Source organism: Neofelis nebulosa, chromosome 11 (genome assembly GCF_028018385.1).
Source record: "Neofelis nebulosa isolate mNeoNeb1 chromosome 11, mNeoNeb1.pri, whole genome shotgun sequence".
Lineage (NCBI taxonomy): Eukaryota > Metazoa > Chordata > Mammalia > Carnivora > Felidae > Neofelis > Neofelis nebulosa.
In genome coordinates this window covers 57,908,852-57,931,507 of record NC_080792.1, presented here as the reverse complement: position 1 = coordinate 57,931,507, position 22,656 = coordinate 57,908,852, and the positions used below count along the sequence as shown (strand labels likewise).

Here is a 22,656-nt window from a genome sequence, read left to right as displayed (position 1 = left end):
CTGAGGAATGTCAGGCATTCTATGACGAAACCCGATCAACCCGGCTGAAAATTTCTATTAAATCTTTCCAGAATCTTGTTTTTATTTTTCCTGGCTGAGTGGCCCTTTGCTCTGAGCAAGTTTGTAGGGGAGAAACCTTTGCTAAAGGCAGCAAAGCTGAGAAATATTTAACAGTGTGCGAATCCAGCAGACAGCTCCGGGACTGCGAGGGAAGGGAGGGGGCCGTTCTACTCTTATGAAGACGGAAATGTATTAAAATGCAGTCATTAACTGGTGGAATCTTCTAGAATTGGCGGTTCCCTACTGGGAATTTGGGTTAAGTTTCCCGGGGCGGGGGGGGGGGGGGGCGTGTAACAAAACCGTGCATCCTCATGGGAAGCCAGAAAAGAGGACTCAAAGCAGTAGAGCGTGGTCTTCTCCGCGCAGTGGGGCTGACTCAGAAGCAATGCCTTCCCCTTCATTATTCGGATGGAAGGTGGGAAAGGTTGCCTGTGGCTGAGACAGGTAGAAGTTATAGTTAACAGCGGGAAAGCAGTTCTGCCAGGGCTAGCCAGAGGCCATGTGTTACTCATTTATCCTGCAAGAGTTCTGACACAGTTAAGAGTCTGGGTAGGTTTTAAAAGAGCACCTTAATCACTGTCTAGGGCTCCAGGTAGTTGATTAGAGGTATAATAGATTAAAGGAGAGTAAGATACACGTTGTATCTTGCTGTCACTGAGCCATGGATCTTTTAGGTCCTGGAAGAGGTCCTAGCACTGATGATAATAAGATTCCTTACTTTGATTGTCTCAGGTCATAAGGAGACTTTTTAATATGAAATCCATGCCAGCTAGCATTTGATCTGGCTTATGAATTTCTAGAACTAATAGATGTAACCCAGAGTTGTCATTTTAACTTTTACTTATATGGCTTGTTGGTTTGCCTGCCTGCTTTGCTTGCGCGCTCTTTCTCTCTCTCTCTCTTTCCCTCTCTCCTTCCTTCCACCCCTTCCTCTGTGTTCCAGGAACACGTTCAGGAATTTGGTAGTGCCTGTGCTGTGCGGGATGACCCCAGATCAGATGCTAGCAAGCCCAGAGCCCAGAGATGTTTACTGCTGCGGGCTCCCATGCATCAGCCGAAGGCAAATCAAGCTTCCAAGCCGCCTTCAGCGGCTGCAGGCTCCCAGAGCTGCTTCAGCACCTCCATGCATGGGAGGTCCCCAGCCTGGGGTGTGCTGGAGATCCAGCTCATCGCACCTTCTCACCTCCCTGGCTGCCTCAGTCACCATCCGAAGCCTAAGCCTCGAGATCACCATCACTGGCCAGGTTGCCCTAAAATGCCCTCATCTGACCTCATCTTCCACCTTTCTCCCTCCTCCTAAATCATTCCCAAAGGTCCCTTTGAAATTCATAGTCCATTATCAACAAAGTCCTAGTGTACCAGAACATTCCATTCCTCTTCTTGCTCTGACTCAAACATTTCCTGTGTAGGGCCAGGAAGTACCTATTTTAGGCTTTGCGGGCCACACAATCTTTGCTGCAACTACTTAACTTTGCCATTCTAGTGCAAAAGCAGTCGGAGAAAATACGTCAACAAAGTGTTCCAATAAAACTTTATGTACAAAGCCAGGGGCAGGCCAGACTTGGCCCAAGGGTGGTAGCTTTCCAATCCCTGATCTAACAAAAACTTGGCTACCCCCCACAGGACTTCTGTTTGCCTCAGCTTTCAGGCGAAGGTGGTTTCTCCCTCTTGCAGTCGTCCTAAATCACAGCTATGAATTGCCAATCTCTCTGTTATGTGCCTTATTCTTCAGTGGCTTGAACACTTAAGTCACTTCTCTCTCAACCCTCTCACCATTCTTGGAGACTTCAGAATTTCAGACACCATCCACCCGACACACTGGTCTCGCAGTTCCTGACTCTTTCACAGCCACTGATCTCTTATTCCACCTCATCTCAGCCACCCAATCACAAAGCCACATCCTAGACCTTGTTATTACCCAGCGCATTTCCACCATCTCGGTTTCAAACGCCATCTCTCCAAACATCACCTCCTAGTCTCCTGCGTATCTAGTAATCCCAGCCCAGGAATTCCCGGATTTTAATGAAACCTCAAATTACACACCACTTCCTGAATGTCCCTCCTTCCCTCCTACGCTTGATCTTGTAGCGTCACCGCTCCTCAGAAAACACACAGCCTGTCTGCCCTGCTGCCCTTCTGTCTTCTCATCATGCGCCAACCCTGGCTAAACCCAGATATGTTCTAAATCTGTACCTGCTGCAGAGTGAGTTAGCGTGGCAGAAAGGAATCACACCGCCACACACGCTGGATTCGCTGTCGGGTGAATATAGCAAAACCACAAAGATCCCAGTCCTCGTGGAGCTATCGTTCTAGGGAGAGAGAAAAACAGGAGGTAGGATAAAGCATTAAAGTGTAGAGTAAGGTATAGCATGGAGTTATAGATGAATTCCAAGGAGAAAACATAAAGTAGGGAAGGAAGTTACGGGATGAGGGAAGGTTGTAAAGTTTTAGAAAAGCTGGCCTACTGAGAAGATGGCTTTTATGTGAAAACAAGAAGTGTGTGAGGACAAAGAGCTATGTGTACATCTTAGGGAAGAACATCCCAAGCTGAGGAACACTTCACATGCAAAGGCCTTGTGATGGGCACGTACCTGGCTCATGAGAAACACAACGAAGAAGCCTAAGTAGCTCAAGCAGAGTGTATGATGGGGACAGTAGGAGGGGATGTGTTCAGAAAAGTAACAGGACTACATTTGTTACCTGTTGCTGCTAACAAATGAGCACAGACTTTGAGGCTCAAAACAACACCCATTTATTAGCTTACAGTTTTCTTGGGTCGGGAGTCCATTCTCAGCCTAACGTCCTCTGCTGAGGTCTCACAAGGCTCTAGTCAAGGTGGCAGTGGGGCCGTGTTCTCATCTGGAGACTCAACTAGGGAGGGATCCACTTTCAAGCTCACTCAGGTTGTTGGAATTCATTCCCTTGCAGCTGTAAGACTGAGAGCTGTAGGGGTTTCTTGTTGGGCCTCAGCAGAGCCCACTCTCAGTTTTGGAAGCTGCATAGAATTCTCTACCAGATGGCCTACTCTATAGACAGGTCACAACATGGCAGCTTGCTTATTTCAGGCCAGCAGGAGAGTGAGAGAGTCTGCTAGCAGAGGAGTGCTACATAAAGTTACATAAATGTAATCACGGGAGTGACATCTGACACCTTTGCTGTATTCTGTTGGGGGGAAGCCAGTCACAGCTCCCACCAACAGTCAAAGGGAGGGGATCACACAAAGGCATGGACACACAAAGGCATGGGGACCCCTGGGAGTCTGTCTGCCACAGAGACTCAGATCACTTGGGGGATACATGGGCCCTTGTAAGGACTTTGACTTTTTCTCTGATTGAGACTGGGAGCCGTTGGAAAGGTTTGAACTGAGGAATGACATAATATGATTGTGTTTTAACAGGGTTGATTGGGTTGAGATGACAGGTTGAGAATCGACTTCGTGGGGCTAGAGACAGAAGCAGGAAGCCCAGTTAAGGACTATTCCAAAAATCCAGATAAAAGTTGACAGAGGTAAATTTGGAGTGGGAGGTAAAGATGGGGAAGGAGAAGCCATATTCTGGATATATTCTGAAAGCTGAGCCAACATGATTTGCTAGCGCATCAGCAGTAGAATGTGAGAAAAAGAGAGGAGTTCAGGGTGTTCCCAAAGTTTTTAGCCTGAACAACCATAAGGATAGAGTTGCCATAAATTACGACGGGGAACATCAAGGAAAAGCAGGTTTGAGGGAGAATATCAGGAGCTCTATTTCTGATATGTTTGAAAGGCCAGCCACTTGATGGCAAGTAAATTACACTGGACACAGTCCGTTCTGGAAGGAGGAGCGATCTGTCCCTATCGGAACTGACAGCAATCCTGGATATGGGTTTGCACTCCACACCTGCCGCACATCTGTGAGTGCAGTGGTCTGAGTGCTTACAGAGTGCTTCATTTATAGGCATGGGACCCCAGATTAACATTGTCTTGCACCAAAAGACCCTTTTATGGCAAAGGAAGTATGACAAAGGGCACCCATTGTCCCACCCATACAGTGGGTTCTCCCATTACCTGGAAGCAGTAAGAACGTTGGGATGGCTCATTCAAGGTTTCAAAAAGGCATGAGCTTGGGGATTCTGTCCTTCAGGATGAACTGCTGGCTGGTGCAGAGTGCTGTGTCTCTAATAGCCAGACTTCATGGGTCCAGGGACGAAGGGATAAAAGTAGGATTGCCCTTCTCACCACCACCATCAGCACCCATCAGTCCTGTGACTCTAAGTTCTAATGGATTGAAAATTCTGGTTCCAGATGATTGCTTTGACCTGAGCACAGTAAAGCTTCCATGGAAGCTAAACTGTAGCAAGTCGGCGGCCTGGGCATTTTGGTCTCAACACGGGAGACTACCAGGCAAGGAAGGAGTTCCCGTACCGGCAGGAGAAATCAGTTCTGATTATCATGAAAAGCTGCTTGTTGCTGCTGCAATGTGACAGGGAGACGCATATCTGGAATTCAGGGAATTCACTGGGGCATCACGTAAGTGCTCCAGGATGGGCACGTCCAACTCAGTGGGTCCACTGTGGACATGACGAGATCTGACAGCTGCAAGAGATTGGCCAGCAGACATGAGTGATGCTCGTTATCATACCCCACCTCTTGCCTCCGATTCTCGCCACAGGAGCGGTGGACACTTCGATCTATGCTGCAGTGTCCTGTCTCAAGCACCTTTTACAACTCTCTCTACCTCAGAACTCTCTCTGAAGCTGCGTGAGCTCACTCAGGTGGGGACATTGTAGCTGGAAAACTCGAGGGATTTACTGCCTTCAGAAGCCACCCCAGAGCAACAGAAGATAGAACCTAATTGATAATGCCCGGCCTCCTATGTTTGCTTTCCTTCAACTTTTATTGAGATATAAAGGACATGTAACATTATAGTGGTTTTAGATTTACAACATAATGATTTGAGATACAACACAATGATTTGATTTCACATGTAGTGAAATGATTACCACAATAAGTTTAACATCCATCACCGAACATACACTTTTTTTTTCTTGTGATAAAAAATTTTTAAGATTGATTCTCTTAGCAACTTTCAAATACGCAATACAGTATTGTTAACTATAGCCACCAGGCTATACGTCACATGCCCAGGACTTATTTATCTTAAAATTGGAAGTTTGTATTTTTTTCCCACTTTCATCCATTTCTCTCACCTTCCCCCCAAACCCCTGCCCATTTCCAGCCACCACCAATCTGTTTCTATATTTATTTTTTAAGGTTCATGTATTTGTGACATCATGCCATATTTATCTTTCTCTGACATTTCATTTAGCATAATGCTCTCAAGGCCCATCCATGTTGTTGCAAATGACATTATTTCCTCCTTTTTATGGCTGCATAATATTCCACTGTGTGTGTGTGTGTGTGTGTGTGTGTGTGTGTGTGTGTGACATCTTCATTATTCCTCCGTTGATAGATTCTTAGGTTATTTCCATATCTTGGCTGTCGTAAATAACACTGCAATGAACACAGGAGTGCAGATATCTCTTTGAGGCTCTGTTTTCATTTCCTTCAGGTATATACCCAGAAGTGAACTCCTGCATCATTTGATAGTTCTATTTTTAATTTCTTTGAGAAACCTTCATACTGTTTTCCATAGTGGCTGCCTCAGTTTACATCCCCACCAACAGTGCTCCTGGGCTCCATTTTCTCCAACTCTTATTATCTCTTGTTTTTGGCTGTAGCCATTCTAACAGGTATGAAGTAATACTGTCATTTTGATTTGCATTTGCCCGGTGATTAGTGATGTTGAGCATCTTTTCTTGTGTCTGTTGGCCATCTGTATGTCTTCTTTGGAAAACATCTATTCACTTCCTCAGTTGAATTATTTGGGTTTTATTTTGTTTTGTTTTGCTTTTTGACTATTGAGTTGTATGAGTTCTATATGCATTTTGAATATTAACCCCTTATCAGGTATATGATTTACAAATATTTTCTCCTATTCAGTAGTTTGCCTTTCATTTTGTTGATAATTAAATTTGCTGTGCAGAAGCTTTTTAGTTTGAAGTAATCCTCTTTTTTTTTTTTTTTTTTTGCTTTTGTTGTTTTGGCTTATGGTGTCAAATTCATAAGATCATTTCCAAGATCCATGTCAAGGATTTTAGCCCCTATGTTTTCTTCTGGAAGTTTTATGGTCTCAGGTCTTAACGTTCAAGTCTGTAATTTGTTTTGAGTTTATTTCTGTGTATGGTGTAAGATGGTCCAGTTCTGGCTTTTTGCATGTGGCCCTTCAGTTTTCCCAGCACCATTTTTTAATGTTTATTTATTTTTTGAGGGACAGAGAGACAGAGCACAAGTGGGGAAGGGGCAGAGAGAGAGAGGAAGACACGGAATCTGAAGCAGGCTCCAGATGAAGCATGGAAGCGTGGGGCTCAAACTTGTGAACTGCGAGATCATGACCTGAGCAGAAGCTGGACGCTCAACCAACTGAGCCACCCAGGCAGCCCTAACTTTTTTTTGACATTTATTTGGTTTTGAGAGAGAAAGAGAGCATAAGCAGGAGAGGGGAAGGTAGATAGGGGGACAGAGGATCCAAGGCAGGCTCCGTGCTCCCAACACCATTTATCGAAGAGACTATCATTTCTATTGTGTATTCTTGGCTTCTGTGTCGTAAATGAATAGACCAGCCTCCCATCTTCGGGTGCTATGACTTAGAGTTACTTTCCGCATGGGACTTCAGGGCATTTCCTACAATAAGGCTGAGCCTTAAAAGTCCAGAGAAGCAATCAATAGCACACACCATAGTGGCTTGCTCCTCCTGTCTTGCCCACTTTTTTTCCCCTCACTTCTGCTTCTGAGGGTCACCCCCAGAGTAAACTACTGTGCCCAAATCCAGTCTAAGACACTGAAAGCCTCAGGCTTTCAGTCTCGGGTCTGTGAGGACACACAGGTGAGTTCCCCAGGTGCAAGAGTAGGCCCTCTCTGAGCAAAAGAAGGGGACTCTGTCTTCTCTTTGACTCTAAGAAGAAACTATGATGACCCTTTTCTCGGGTCATCATTTCGAATCATAGTTTGCTGTTTTAGGTACACAGTCAAGGAAAATTCTGTATTGATTATAAAGAGTTTAAAACTTCTCCCTCTTGACTAGAATTGAAATTGTACCCCCAAGCTCCCCAGTCCTACCCCAGATAGACTGCTATTCATAATCCCTATCTTTAAATCATTTTTGACTTGGAGTTGATGTAAATAAGGCACTGCATATTCATGAATTGGTTTATTACCTTTATGCCAAAGTTCCTGTTTCATTTACATGATTTCCTCTCAGAATGGGCAGCTCCTCAAGGACAAGAAACAAGTCTCTTTGATATGTGTAATACACAATGTGTAAGTCTCTTTGATATGCAGTTAGGTGCTTACCAAATATACAGCTTTTTCGCTAATGGTGAAAATATTTCTTTCCTCACTTGATGACGAACGCCCTTTCTTCTTCTCATTCAGTTATGACGATGGATAAATACATCATGCATGATAAAAGAAATTGTTTAAAATTATATGCATTCTTTCTTATCTAAATCAGTTCAGAACTATCATTAGGACAAATGTCCCAAAGTACTAACGGACCTAATTTTCCAGAGGTCAGAATGTGGCAGAAAGAGGAATGAGCTGGAGGACATTGGGCTAATGGCCGCACAGGCTCGTGTGGGAAAATGGAGGACCTCGTAGGCAGCGATGACCCAGAGGTGTTTGTCTTCTCACACTCCATCCCTGCTCTGATATTATAAAAGATGCCAACTTTTATTTGATCTCTAATGGATTGTTAGGAGTTCGAGCAAGGGAGTGTCCCTTTTCATGGTCTTTCGTTCAAAGAGTACGTTTCTTTTCTTTCTAACTAATTGCCCCACCTCGTAAGAATGAAGTCGAGTCAGTGGTTCACAGAGCAGTGTATCTCCTGACCAAATTAAATCAACAAAGAATCAGATTTCCTTAGGGCATTCCAATAGCCTCTCCAACTAAAATAACTCCTTCTGATAACTGACAATGTTTGTACAATTTTAAGAGCAGAGTCCTCAATTCTAGCTCGGCACGTTTTCTCACGTCTTTGACATATCACGCTGGCTCGCTGGATGTGAGAAGTGAGAATAGTACCAGGCAGCATACCCAGACAGTCCTTTTGTCCACTTAAAAGCACAGATTCTCTGAACTAAGAATGCTGTCCAGCTAACACAGACGTATTTTTTTTTTTTTTTTATTACGCGACACCCTGATTAGGGTAAAAGAACGGTTTCTGGGGCCGCCTGGCAGGCTCAGTCAGTAGAGCATGTGACTCTTGATCTTGGGGTTGTAAGTTTAAGCCCCACATTGGGTAGAGAGATTACTTAAAAATAAAATCTTTAAAAAAAAAAAAAGATTTTTTTCCTGTTTCTGTTTTCCCCCTCTAATTTAATGCTACAGTTTATTAGTTGGTAGGCAGGTATGTACTAGGTTAGGCATATAAATACTAGGTTCATTTATGAATCAGTATAAGAATGTGCTATTGGGCTTTTCCTAGTTTTGACTAGGAACATTTAAAAACAACAAAGATTAAGTCAATGAAGAAGGCACTGACTTTTATTATAGGTGACATCAAAGCAAACAGATGAATTGAGTTTCCCTGACTACATAAGTGAGAAAAGTCTTATTAGAGATGAGGGCTCTGTAGCCTTGCTGAGATTCGGTCAGATTTGCACTGGAGAGAAGCTCTCTTATGTGGAGCCCAGGGCTGGGAAAACAACAGTAGTTGTTTGAATGGATGGATCAATGACGGAAGAATGAATGAAGGAGACTGAGAAATGGGGTGGCATAGTTTTGTGGCAATTTAGCCAGCTCAAGGTCTTTTCTTCTCAGATGAGTTGCCCTGGGAATGGTCGAGAGGGCTCCGTGCTCTGAGGCCATTGGTCGTTAGGAAGATACTACCCAGCAGATGGTTTATTGTCTATTATTGTATTAAAGGGACCTGCATTCAGCATGTTTTCAAAATGAAATCTAAGTAATCATCAAAGGAAACAGACCAATTCAATTTCTTTTTCCAATTTGGAAAATTCAAATAATATGCATGATAACTTTTCCTATTGTATTCCTTGTATTTATAAAAGATAAAATAAAATTCAGAAGAGCAAGAGTTCAGACATTAGCACTAACTTTCTCCTAAGCCATCATAGCACACTTGGAAATGTTCAGTGAATGGTCCTGCTATCCTGTTATCAATGGTTCATGAATTCAAAGTGTCTATTGTTTGGGAATCACATTGGTTTCAAAAATTCAGTGCTTTAAAGATTAGTTCTTGATCTCAAATTCCTACGACTCTTTGCTTATCCTAGGGAAATAAATTTGGCTTAAATTGCATACATCACTCTAATTATTTATTAAATTATTTTTAACTATTTTATTAAAATATGGGGAAAATATTTGCAACAAATAAATGTGATCAAATGAAATATTTACATAGCAGTTACTGGATTTTCATTTTTAAAAGATGATGCGATGTTTTTTTCTTTTTTATTGAAGTATAATTAGCAGACAGTGTTATATTAGTTTTGGGTGTACAATATAGTGATCGAACAATTCTATCTGTTACTCAGTGCTTATTACGGTAAGTGTACTCTTAATTCCTTTTACCTACTTCACCCATCCCCCCATCCCCCCACTCCCTCTCTGGTAACTACCACTTTGTTCTCTGTATTTAAGAGTCTGAGTTTTTGCTTGTCTTTGTTTTTTCTGTTTGTTTGTGTCTTTGTTTTGTATGGAATTTCAGAAAGAAAACAAATGAGCAAAACAGATGAGATGAGTTTTTAATTAAACCTTGGTCTCCTCCATGTCCGGTTTTGGTTCCATTTCCTCCAACATTACTAACTAAAATAGCAGGAGTTTAAGGGTGCTAATAAACATTTTTAGGGGATGTTACATATTTTGAGTTTGAACTACTTGAGGAAGCACATTAGGTATTCCGCATATTACTATGATTAACACTTTTATCGAAAAATAGCACTTTGCTATATTACTCATGTTTCAGTCAGGTCTTACTTAGCCTACATTCATTCTGGATCCACAAAACCAAGGGCCACTGGCCAAATCTGGCTCACGGTCTCTTTTGGTAGGACATATGGGTTAAGAATGACTTTTACAGTTTTAAATGATTAAAAAGAATCTAAATAATAATATTTTGTGACACATGAAAATTATATGAAATTCAAACTTCAGTGTCCTCAAAGAAAGTTTTATTGGAACACATCCGCCTCATCCCTTTATACATTGTTTATGGCTGCTTTCACACTACAAACACAAAGTTGAGTAATTGCCACCAGAGACTGTAGGGCCCATGAAGCTTGGAATCTTTTCCATCCAGACCTTTCCACAAGAAGTTTGACAACTTCTACTGTATTCTGTTAGCTCTTTTCATGCCTATAGCCCTGTCCACCTCCCTTCATTTGGCAGCCCCTAGCGTTGGGTACCTTTGAGCCTGAGCTTACCTCCTAACACTGTGAAGCTTTTGTTCATGTATTAAGTCCACTCTGAGTTTTTCTCCCTTGACACCATAAAAAGCTATCCCCAAACAGATAGGCTGCAGCATGGGACTTCTGGCAGCCAACCCTTAAGATGGTCCCAGCGATCCTGGCCTTCACACCCCATGTGGTTCTCTTTCTGTTGTACTGGGGTTGGTGTTTGTGACCAGAACAATATGGCGGAAGTGATTGTCTGCCATTTCTGACATTACATTATTAAGACACTACTGTTTCATTTTGATCTCTTTCTTGCCCTCTCACTGGGCATCTGACTCAGATCACTTGGCTTGGGGGAATCCTGTTGTAAGAAACCCCATGGAGAAGCCCAGGTGGAGAGGAAGCCACCTGCCAATGCCATGTGAGTGAGCCTGGAAATGGATCCTCTGGCCCTGGTCAAGAATTCAGAGAATTCAGAGACTGTAGTCCTAGACAACAGTTTGATTGCAGCCTCATGAGAGACCCTGAGCCACAAAATCCAGCTAAGTCATTTCAGCTCCCTGACCCTGAGAAGGCATATGAGAAGATAAATGTTTGTTGTTTCAAGCAGCTAATTTTAGGGTAATTTGTTAGATAGTAATAGATAACCAGTATAGAGTGTGAAAAGCCTCATATGGTCCACCATGACACCATTTTTATTCCCACTCTGATACCCAGTCTATTTCTGATCATTTTTGAAACGTGACTTTGTCTCCCTTTTATGGCCTCGCCTCCTCTGCGGAACTTGACTTTTGACAAATTTTTCTTGACTTTGAACTTTTGCTTCTCTTCTCAAACTGGAATCCAGTCTGCCCCTTGGTTGTTGTCCTCTCAGTCTCCTTGGTTCACTCCGACCCCAGCATAGGAATCATGTCTAGGTTGTTGATGTCAAGATCTCTTGATCAATATTTTCAATAGGGAAGCAAAGTGAAAATTCCTTAGGGAAAAATACATGCTATATTTTTATAAGTTATTGTTACCAATATCATTATCTTATTTTTAGCCTCTCATTTGAGATAAGTAAAGGACATAAAAGAATTTTAGAAGCAGGGAGAAAATTTAGAAATGGCATCCTCTGACTACCTGATTTATTTATACATAATAAAATTTTTTTTCATGTTTCTTTACTTTTTGAGAGAGACACAGCATGCGTGGGGGAAGGGCAGAGAGAGGGAGAGACATAGAATCTGAAGCAGGCTCCAGGCTCTGAGCCTAATGCGGGGCTCGAACTCACAAACTGCGAGATCATGACCTGAGCCGAAGTCAGATGCTTAGCTGACTGAGCCACCCAAGTGTCCCTATTTGTACATAATAAAATGAGGCCCCCGAGGTTAGGTGATGTTCCCAAAGTCACTCAGCTAGTTAATGGAGAGAAACACTATTTAAATGAAGTGAAGGGTAATTGAAGCTAAATCGCGCTTTTTGAGGGGTGGGGGGCTAAGGTGGGGTTTTGCTAAGGATGTCTACCAAGCTCTTCTGTCTGAGTCCTGGTTCAATTATCAGAGACTGGACACTGAAGACAGTGGACCATTGGTATGACTCAGCATGGCTGGGTCAAATAACAGATACTAGATGTGAGTATCCAGCCTCCATGGGAGGACATAAAAACCTTTTATCTACTGATGATGAACTGTATTTTGATTCTATAGATCTGTATTCTACTGTTATACAGACAGAGAAAATAAATCCTGCTTAAGTCTTAGGGGGAAAAAATCAAAACAGGCTGACAATGTGTAGGAACTGGGTGGAAAGTATAGACAGTAAATGGCTTAGGAAATCAATGTGGTGAGAGGAAGTGTATCTTTTACGGTAAAGAATGTATTTGTGTATTTCTTGTGGAATTTTTACAAGGTTTTACAAATTTTTACCAGCAATTTCAGAAACTGGGCTTGGAAGTAGAATTTGTGGTTATGTGTTTACAAGCACACGACTCCAACAGTTGTTTCTGTCAAACAAATAAACACAAGTGGATTACAGGCAAGGAAAAGCCAAAATAGTCCAGAAACTGAGACAAATGCCCAGACGGAAGTGAAAGTCACAGGCAATAGATTCAAATACATTTGATTCCCACAAGAAATGGGGTGAAGATGTGGCTTAAGAGATTTAAATGAACTGTAATGAAAAGCTTCTTCATGGTAGAGCTATTCAGGGCAGGAAGGAAATACAGTAACAGATTATTTGGGCAAAGTAGGAATGTTTTCCCTTGCATATTTTATAAATGGAATTAAAAATCACTTGCTTCTGACTAACTGGGTATAGTTCAGCCTATGGGATGAATTAGTCAACATCCTTATTTGGTTAGTAGAGGAAAAAAATAGTAGCAACTTTGATGATAACAGTCAACATGAAATCATATTATTTATTAATATTTTTAAAAATTTTAAGTAACTCCATGCCACCCGTGGGGCTTGAACTCACAACCCCGAGATCAAGAGTCATAGGCTCCACAGACAGAGCCAGCCAGCCTCCCCTACATTAAATCATTTTAAAGTAAAATAAAGGTGTCTGATAAATCTGTGCATTCTAAATACCTAAGTCTTGGTAAATTAACTCAAATTTCATTTTAATATCTGTTAGATATCTTCACTTTATTTCTCACCTCTGGCTCAAGTTTAGACCTCCAAATCTTATAAATGTTTTAAAACATAGCTATTTTTCCCATTTTTCCCCCTACAATGGACACATACCGTGTGTAATTAAAAATGTATATAAGAACTACAAGGAAAAAAAAGGCAAATTCCTGGAATACTGGATGCAGTAAAAATCTCACTATTTTGGACTGGTTGGGAGAAAACCCAGAATATTTCATTTGAAACGATGTGAAAGCGTTCAGGTCATTATTATGCATAACATAAACACGGATTAAAAAAATAGTTGTTTATAGTGAACAAATAAGAGTTATCTGACTCCAAAAAATAAGTGAGGCCGGCTTGTTATTATAAATGTTCACAACATTTTATCTTGATTGAGCTATTAAGTTAGAGTAGCTGTAAAAGACAACTGAGTTGTTGGGGTGCCTGGGTGGCTCAGTCGGTTAAGCGGCTGACTTCGGCTCAGGTCATGATCTCGTGGTCCGTGAGTTCGAGCCCCGCGTCCGGCTCCGCGCTGACAGCTCAGAGCCTGCAGCCTGTTTCAGATTCTGTGTCTCCCTCTCTCTGACCCTCCCCTGTTCATGCTCTGTCTCTCTCTGTCTCAAAAATAAATATAAAAACGTTAAAAAAATTAAAAAAAAAAAAAAGACGACTGAGTTGTTTGGAAAACCATCCCCTAGCCACACGTAGTCACGGTCCTCACACAGAATCTGAATTACCCTGGCGGTTTGACTTCCTTGTCTTCCTTCTCTCTGTGAAGTGACAATCTTAGTTTCTGATTTGTCTAATAGAAAGAGGCCGAGTCAAAGAAAGAAAGGCGGGGCAAGCATCTTGTCTAACTTCTACAAAGGAGCTCAGCAAACCACATGCCAACAATGCAATGAGACTAGGCTTCACATATGACAATTATTTGGCACAGCTGATGTGCTTTAAAATTCAACCCTCAAGGAGTATATTTATCACTCTCAAATGCTTCCATCCTGGTCAAGAAAGGACGCGGGGTAAGGGAATCTTGAGTTAGCCCAAATATCACATTAGAATCTTGCTTATTAAAATGACTAAAATAATGGCTATTCTCATTTGAGAATTTTCACCGCCCCCTTCTTTGTATTGTGACTTTGAGATGTGGTGTAAACTCTCTTGTTTTGTTTGCTTTAGTATCTTTTCAATTAGTAGCTCAGTAGCCATATTAATATTTAAAAATGAACCCCAATTCTATAAATGGTAGAATTTACACATATTCAAACATTTATTTTTATTTTTCATATTGTGATATGTTTTCTGCCAGTTTTTTAAATGAATGAGCATTTATTACTTTTACAATAAGAAAGAAACTCCACTTTAAGGGTTGATAAAAGAACAATGGATTCAGAACTTTGTATCTTTTAGGGGAGGAGGGTTCACTGGCTGTGCCACCCTGAAATCCTGTCTGGAGAGGATGTGGAGGAGATTTGTGGCTAGCAATCTCCCCCAAATCATAAGGGAGGGATGATCTGGGAAGGCCCCAGGCTAGAGCGAGCAGCCACTCCTTTTTAGACTGTGCCTGGGGAAGCCAAAGATCTCTCCTGAATTTCTCAAAGATTCATGAGAAGGAAAAGGAAAGAACTGGTCAGATATAGTAGTCATGCTTAGCTACAGGGGGTCCATCCCTTGACCTCCAGGAGATGACTGAAACTGCAGATGTTACCAAACCCCATTCAGTTGACCCTTCACCAACATGGGGGATCAGGAGGGCTGACCCCTGCACAGTTGGAAATCTGCATGTAACTTTAGACTTCCCAAAAACTTAACTAGGAATAGCCTACTATTGACTGGAAGCCTTGCCAACAACATAAAGGTCTTAACACACGTTGTCTATTTTATACATATTATTTACTGTATTCTTATAACAAAGTAAGCTAGAAAAAAGAAAATGGGATTAAGAAATTCAGAAGGAAGAGAAAATACATTTATATGTACTGGACTGTATTTGCTGAAAAAAAAATCTGTGTATAAGTGGACCCACATAGTTCAAGCTGGCATTGTTCAAGGGTTAATTATACATATCTATGATAAAGTTTAATTTATAGATTAGGCACAGTAAGAGGTTAACCACAACAATGTAAAAGAGAGCAATTATAACAATATACAACAATAATATGTGAATGTGGTCCTCTCTCTCTTTCAAAATAACTTATTGTCCTGTATTCATCCTTCTTCTTGTGATGATGTGAGATGACAACATGTATTCATGATGACAGGAAGTGAGGTGAATGATGTGGGCGTGTGACACAGCGTTAGGCTGCTATTGACCTGGTGATTATGTCAGAAGGAGGATCATCTGCTTCTGGACTGTGGTTGACCGTGGGTAAATGAAACTGCTTCCTCTGCCCTCTCCATGAAGAAATGAGTGTAATTAAAAAAAAATTCATTAGGCACAGCGAAGGAAACCATCAACAACAACAAATTTCTGCCTACCAAATGGGAGAAGATATTTGCAAATCATACATCCAATAAAGACTAATATTCAAAATATATAAGGAATTTACACAACTTACTATCAAAAAAATGAACAACCTGATTAAAATTGTGCAGAAGACTTGAACAGACATTTTGTCAAAGAAGACATCCAGATGGCTAACAGACACATGGAAAGCTGCTCAACATCACTCATCATCAGGGAAAAGCAAATCAAAACCACAATGAGACATCACCTTACACCCATCAGAATGGCTAGAAACAAAAAGATAAGAAATAACAAGGGTTGACAAGGATATAGAGAAAGAAGAACACTTGTGTTCTGGTGGTGGGAATATAAGTCAGTGCAGACACTTTGGAAAATAGTGTGGAGGTTCCTCAAAAAATTAAAAATAGAAATGTCATATGATTCAACAATTCCACTTCTGGGTATTTAGCCAACTGAAAATGAAAATACCAGTTTGAAGAGATAGATGTACCTCTATGTTTATTGCAGCATTATTGATAATCGCCAAGACATGGAAGCAATATAGATTATATATTACAATATATACATTATATATATTCTATATAAATAAAGGAAAATTACTCAGCCATAAAAAAGAATGAAATCTTTCTATTTGCAACAACATTTATGGACCTAGAGGGTGTTCCGCTAAGTGAAATAAGTCAGACAGAGAAAGACAAATACCATATGATTTCAGTTACATATGGAATTAAAAAAAGAAAAAAAAAAACAACTAAAACAGAAACAAACTCATAGACCCAGAGAACAAACTGGTGGTTACCAGAAAGGGGGGAAGAGGGGCGCCTGGGTGGCGCAGTCGGTTAAGCGTCCGACTTCAGCTCAGGTCACGATCTCACGGTCCGTGAGTTCGAGCCCCGCGTCGGGCTCTGGGCTGATGGCTCAGAGCCTGGAGCCTGCTTCCGATTCTGTGTCTCCCTCTCTCTCTGACCCTCCCCCATTCATGCTCTGTCTCTCTCTGTCTCAAAAATAAATAAACGTTAAAAAAAAAATTAAAAAAAAAAAAAGAAAGGGGGGAAGAGTTGTGGGGCTGGGCAAAATAGTGAAGGGGCTTGAGAGGTACAAATTTTCAGTTATAAAGTAAGTCATGGGATGAAATTCACAACACAGGGAAAGTAGTTAATAATATTGTAGTAATTTTGTGACAGATGGTAACTAGACTTATTGTGAAGACCATTTTGTAATGTATGAAAATATCTAATCACTATGATGTGCACCTGAAACCTGAAGTATGTTAATTATACTTCAATTTTAAAAATCCATTAGGACGGGGCACCTGGGTGGTTCAGTTGGTAGAACAGCTAACTCTTAATTTCAGCTCGGGTCACGATCTCATGGTTTCTGGGATTGAGCTGTGCGTAGGGCTTTGCGCTGATACGTGGAGCCTGCTTAGGATTCTCTCTCTCCCTCTTTCTCTGCCCCTCCCCTGTTCATTCTCTCTCTCTCTCTCTCTTTCGAAATAAATAAATAAACATTAAAAAAAATCCATTAGGAAAGTATTAGAAGCAAAAAAGTGTATTCATTCATTCACTCACTTATTCATTCGTTCATATCTGTTGCCTCCGGAGAGGAGAACTGGGTGGTGGCTGGAGATGGAGGGAGACTTACCTTCCAGTGTAGACAGACCCTGTTGTACCTTTTGACTTTTCGACTGTGTGCCTTTAATACCTAGTCAAAAGGTAATTTCCTGAAGAAAATGTGAAAGAAAAAGTACTTTCTAGTTTTTCTTTTTTCCTGAATCACAACACAAGGAAACTAAGATAAAAGTATAAGTAAATACATAAAGTACCACAATGAGATATAATTATTTCTAGGTAAAGGGATTGAAATCTTTTTTTTTTTTTTTGTCCTTTTTGCTTAGTTGAGATTTACTTCTTTTCTAAAGTGAATGTATTTTGCTTATATTATTAAAATCAAAATAAAATAGAGAAAGCATCACAATGGTAAACACAGAGAACTGTTGTGAACGTTTCCTCTGCACAGGGAGACTTGCTTAATTTTGTGAGGTAGATATTGTTCATAGCAAATAGGAAATTGAAGAAACGAAGTACATGCCCAAGGTCAGAGTAAGTCCAGTGGACACAGGCAGTCAGGCCCCAGAGTCTGTCCTCTTATCTACTTATCTTATCTAGATAGTATACTATCTCTCAGCAATGTACTACAGTAATTGATAATTGAAAATTATGTAAGAAGAAAAAAAAAAAGAACGTAATGTGACTTTACAAAATGATTATAGGGGGCTTGTAAAATAGACCAGACCAATATATATATTTTTTGTAAGAGTAGAGAAAACCCAAAGTGTACTGCGCTCAAAGAGAGAGGAAATTTTTCTTTTACTGATTGCTGCACTAATTGTGTGTAAGTGACACACAATCATTATAAACAACTCAAATAATGTGGGAAAAGTATGAAGGTGAAATGTAAAATGCTATCTTAAGTCCTAAAAGTACTGCTGAATGCCATTCAGTGAACATTGTTGTAGACACCTGTCCATGCATGTGCTCAGAATGGTGGGCAGTTGGAAAAATGTTTTTAATACAAATAGTACTCTTAATTTTGTTAGGATGTCCCTGGAAGGGGAGGGCCCTCTCGCCAGCGCGCAGGAAGAAACTGAAGGGCAACCAATCACCAAGCGCCAGCACAACCCAATGGAGAGCCCCAAGCAGCGCGCCGGAACAAACTGAAGGTCAACCAATCACTGAGTGCCAGCACAATCCAAAGGAAAGCCCCAATCGGCTCTCCAGAACGAACTGAAGGTCAACCAATTACCGAGCGACAGCACAACATGGCACGAGAGAAAGACCCACCCGAGCCTAAACCCGGAACTGCTACAGCTTAAATACCCTACCCCACCATACCCGGACACGATTTCTCTGACTCCCTCCTTGAGTCATGGAACCTCGCCCGGAACCTTAGTTCCCAATAAAGCCTTAAACTGCAAAAATTCTTTTTGACTCTAGCTCCTATCTTTTTTTTTTTTTTTTCAACGTTTTTTTTTTTTTTTTTTTTTTTTTTGGGGGACAGAGAGAGACAGAGCATGAACGGGGGAGGGGCAGAGAGAGAGAGGGAGACACAGAATCGGAAACAGGCTCCAGGCTCCGAGCCATCAGCCCAGAGCCTGACGCGGGGCTCGAACTCACGGACCGCGAGATCGTGACCTGGCTGAAGTCGGACGCTTAACCGACTGCGCCACCCAGGCGCCCCTCTAGCTCCTATCTTTACCCCGCACAACGCCTGACACTAACATTTGATGCCGAAACCCGGGAGGAGGTGGTAGCTCGCCTCACTCGGCTGAACTCCCCACTCCTCACCAAGCCAGATGCCAACCACCCTACTCTCAAGAGCCTACAGGAGCTGGTAAGTAGGACAGACCCCTCCTTCCCCCCTTCCAGCTACGCTGACACCCACGAGAGATGTCTCGCAAGTCAGTCTCCTCTCCTCCGCATGCCGCAAGGCCCCTTATCCCAACGTGAGGGACGCCTCGCCTTGCCACGCCAGTGGGGAGTAACAAGTCTAAACTGCCTTGATCTCTTACACCCCTCCAACGTCTGTTTAAAAACTTCCGGCTCCTAGGCTTACAAGGCGAACTTCGTCGTAACCGACTCGTCTGCTTTTGCACTGTAGTCTGGCCTCAGTACAAACTAGATAATGATTCTCAATGGCCACCTGAGGGGTCTTTACAATACCAAATCTTAACCGATCTGGACAATTTCTGCCATCCGCTTGGAAAATGGGGAGAAGTACCCTATGTTATGGCCTTTTGGGACCTCAGGTCTCGCCCCCACCTATGTTTCTCCTGCCCCTCTGCATGTGTGCTCCTTGCCCGCCCACAACCCCCCATGACCCCACCTCACCAACTTCCCCGATCTCCCACCCATTAGAGGATCTAGCCACGCCACCCACCGGCCCTCGCCCCCCTCCATACCCCAAACTTCCAGCCGTCCGCCCTCGCCTCCCGTATCATCCTGAACTCGTGCTCAGGCCCCTCCCAGCGAACAGATGCCAGCGGCCATCTTACCCCCAGCGGCCATCTTACCTCTCCGTGAGGTGGCAGGGCCTGAAGGCCTAGTTCGCGTTCACGTCCCCTTCTCCCTCCAAGACTTGTCCGCCATCAAAAAGCGACTAGGGTCATTCTCAGCAGACCCCACCCAATACATTAAGGAATTCCAATCCCTCGCCCAAGCCTACAGTCTCACATGGCATGCCATTCATGTGATCCTCACCTCTACCCTCACCCCTGAGGAGAGGGAGCGCATCCAGGCCGCAGCCAGAGAACATGCAGACCAAACCCACATGACCGACCCCACTATGCCCGTAGGAGCCGATGCGGTCCCGGCGGCCGATCCCAATTGGAACGACCAACATGCAGGCAATGGTCACCGGCGCCGGGACCAGATGATCCGATGCCTACTAGCAGACATGAGGGCAACCTCAAACAAATCAGTAAATTTTGACAAACTTTAAGAAATAATACAAGACCCCCATGAAAACCCCACAGCCTTCCTTAGCCGGCTCACAGAGGCACTTACCCAATATACCAGACTAGACCCTGCCACCCCCGCCGGGGCCACAGTATCGGCCACCTATTTTATTTCCCAATCAGCCCCTGATATTCGAAGAAAACTAAAAAGGGCCGAAGACGGCCTTCAAACCCCTATGGCCAACTTTGTAAAGATGGCTTTTAAAGTTTTTAATGGCCGAGAGGAAGCTCAAGAACAACAGCGACAGGCCGTCTCCAACAAAAGGTACAATTACAAACAAGCCTTGGTAGCTGCCCTGAGGCCAGCCGCAGTAAAGCCCTCTGGACCACGGCCCCCTCCGGGGCCTTGTTTTATTTTTTATTTTTTTATTTTTTTTTTCAACGTTTTTTATTTATTTTTGGGACAGAGAGAGACAGAGCATGAACGGGGGAGGGACAGAGAGAGAGGGAGACACAGAATTGGAAACAGGCTCCAGGCTCCGAGCCATCAGCCCAGAGCCTGACACGGGGTGCGAACTCACGGACTGCGAGATCGTGACCTGGCTGAAGTCAGACGCCCAACCGACTGCGCCACCCAGGCGCCCCGGGGCCTTGTTTTAAATGTGGCCAAGGCCATTGGTCTCGTCAGTGTCCCCATCCCAAAAAGCCTACCTGTCCATGCCCATTGTGCGAACAAATGGGCCACTGGGAATCCGATTGTCCTAACCCAAGGGACAACAGACTCGCAATGCCTCCACGTGACGAGGCTTCACCCGGATTGGACTCTGCCTTCCAACTGCTGGAGATGGAGGACGACAACTGACAAGGCCCAGACTCTAACTCCGGTGACCCACGCTGAGCCCAGGGTAAAACTCCAGGTAGCGGGTAAGTCCATCTCCTTTCTCTTGGGCACGGGGGCTACCTATTCCGTCCGGCCGAGCTATTCCGGCCCCACCACACCATCCTCTGTTTCGGTCATGGGCATAAATGGCACCCCATGCACACCGGTACTCACCTGCTGCCTGGATGGCCTCCACTTCTCCCACTCCTTCCTAGTCATCCCCTCCTGCCCCATCCCCCTGTTGGGCCGAGACATCCTCGGTAAATTAGGAGCCTCTATACATTTAGCAGCTATTTGCTCCTCTCCCTCCCCCACTCATCTCCTACTGGCTGTTATCATGGACGACACAGACCACAGCCTTAACCCACACCCAGACCTCCCAATAGACCCAATCCTATGGGATACATCCACCCCAACAATCGCCACCCATCACCAACCTGTCCTCATTAGACTCAAAAATCCATCACAAATCCCGTCTAGACCCCAATACTCAATCTCCCACACCCACTGACTAGGCCTGAAGCCCATCATCGATCGCCTACTCAAGGAGGGCCTCCTAATCCCATGTCATTCCCCCTGCAACACCCCAATCTTGCCTGTAAAAAAGCCAAATGGCTCATATAGACTAGTTCAAGACCTCCGAATAAGCAATGAAGCTGTAATTCCCATCCATCCAGTAGTGCCCAACCCATATACCCTCCTCTCCCAAATCCCCCCATCCACGACCCATTTTACAATGCTTGATCTCAAAGATGCCTTTTTCACCATTCCCTTACATCCTGAATCCCAATTCCTCTTCGCCTTCACATGGCAAGATCCAGTCACTTCTCTGGCCTGCCAACTCACATGGACGGTACTTCCCCAAGGATTTCATGATAGTCCCCATCTCTTTGGGCAGGCCTTGGCCAGGGATCTCCTCAAAGCCCCACTCTCCAGTCACTGTACTCTACTATATACGTAGATGACCTTCTATTATGTGGAACCTCTTTCGACCACACCAAACAAGATACAGTCCAAATCCTAAATTTCCTGGCTAACCTGGGGTATCGAGTCTCCCCATACAAAGCCCAAATCTGTACTCATGCAGTCACATTCCTGGGAGTCTCACTCACACCTACTACCAAGGCCCTAACCCAAGATGGCCTCCAAGCCCTCCAGACCCTGTCCCCACCTACCAATGCAGATGAAATCCTCTCCTTCCTGGGTCTAGTAGGCTTCTTCTGACACTGGATCCCTAACTTTGCTGTACACGCAGCTCCCCTATACAAAGCAGCCAAAGAAACCCCCCAAGGCCCACTCTCCAGCCCGGGATCAGTCGCAAGGGCCTTCCAACGGCTGGTCACATCTCTAGTCACTCAACCGGTCCTTTCCCTCCCTAATGTTTCAAAGCCTTTCCTCTTATATACAGATGAGAGGGCTGGAATTGCAACAGGGCTCCTAACCCAACCGTGTGGCCCTAAGTTACAAGCTGTCGTCTACCTTTCTAAACAACTGGACCCTACCATCAGGGGGTGGCAACCCTGCCTCAGAGCACTTGCAGCAGCAGCCACTCTAACCCAAGACGCACTCAAACTCACCCTACACTGCCCCCTAATGGTACTTTCATCACACCGTCTATCAGATCTCCTTACACATAAGGCCCTGGCACACCTCTCCCCATCACGCGTACAATTGTTCCATCTGATCTTTATTGAAAATCCTGAAATATCTCTCCAACTCTCCCCCAGACTCAATCCTG

General features: G+C 43.4%; 1 long non-coding RNA gene across 2 annotated transcripts in view; it reads right to left on the bottom strand.

Annotated features, from left to right (window-relative positions):
• LOC131490375 (uncharacterized) overlaps positions 1-2,357 on the bottom strand; it is a 47,655-nt gene extending 45,298 nt beyond the window's left edge. For both annotated transcript variants that reach the window (XR_009251064.1, XR_009251065.1), the window contains exon 1: positions 2,254-2,357. This is a non-coding gene — a long non-coding RNA (uncharacterized LOC131490375). The remainder of the gene's footprint in view (positions 1-2,253) is intronic.
• Between the last annotated feature and the right edge of the window lie 20,299 nt (positions 2,358-22,656).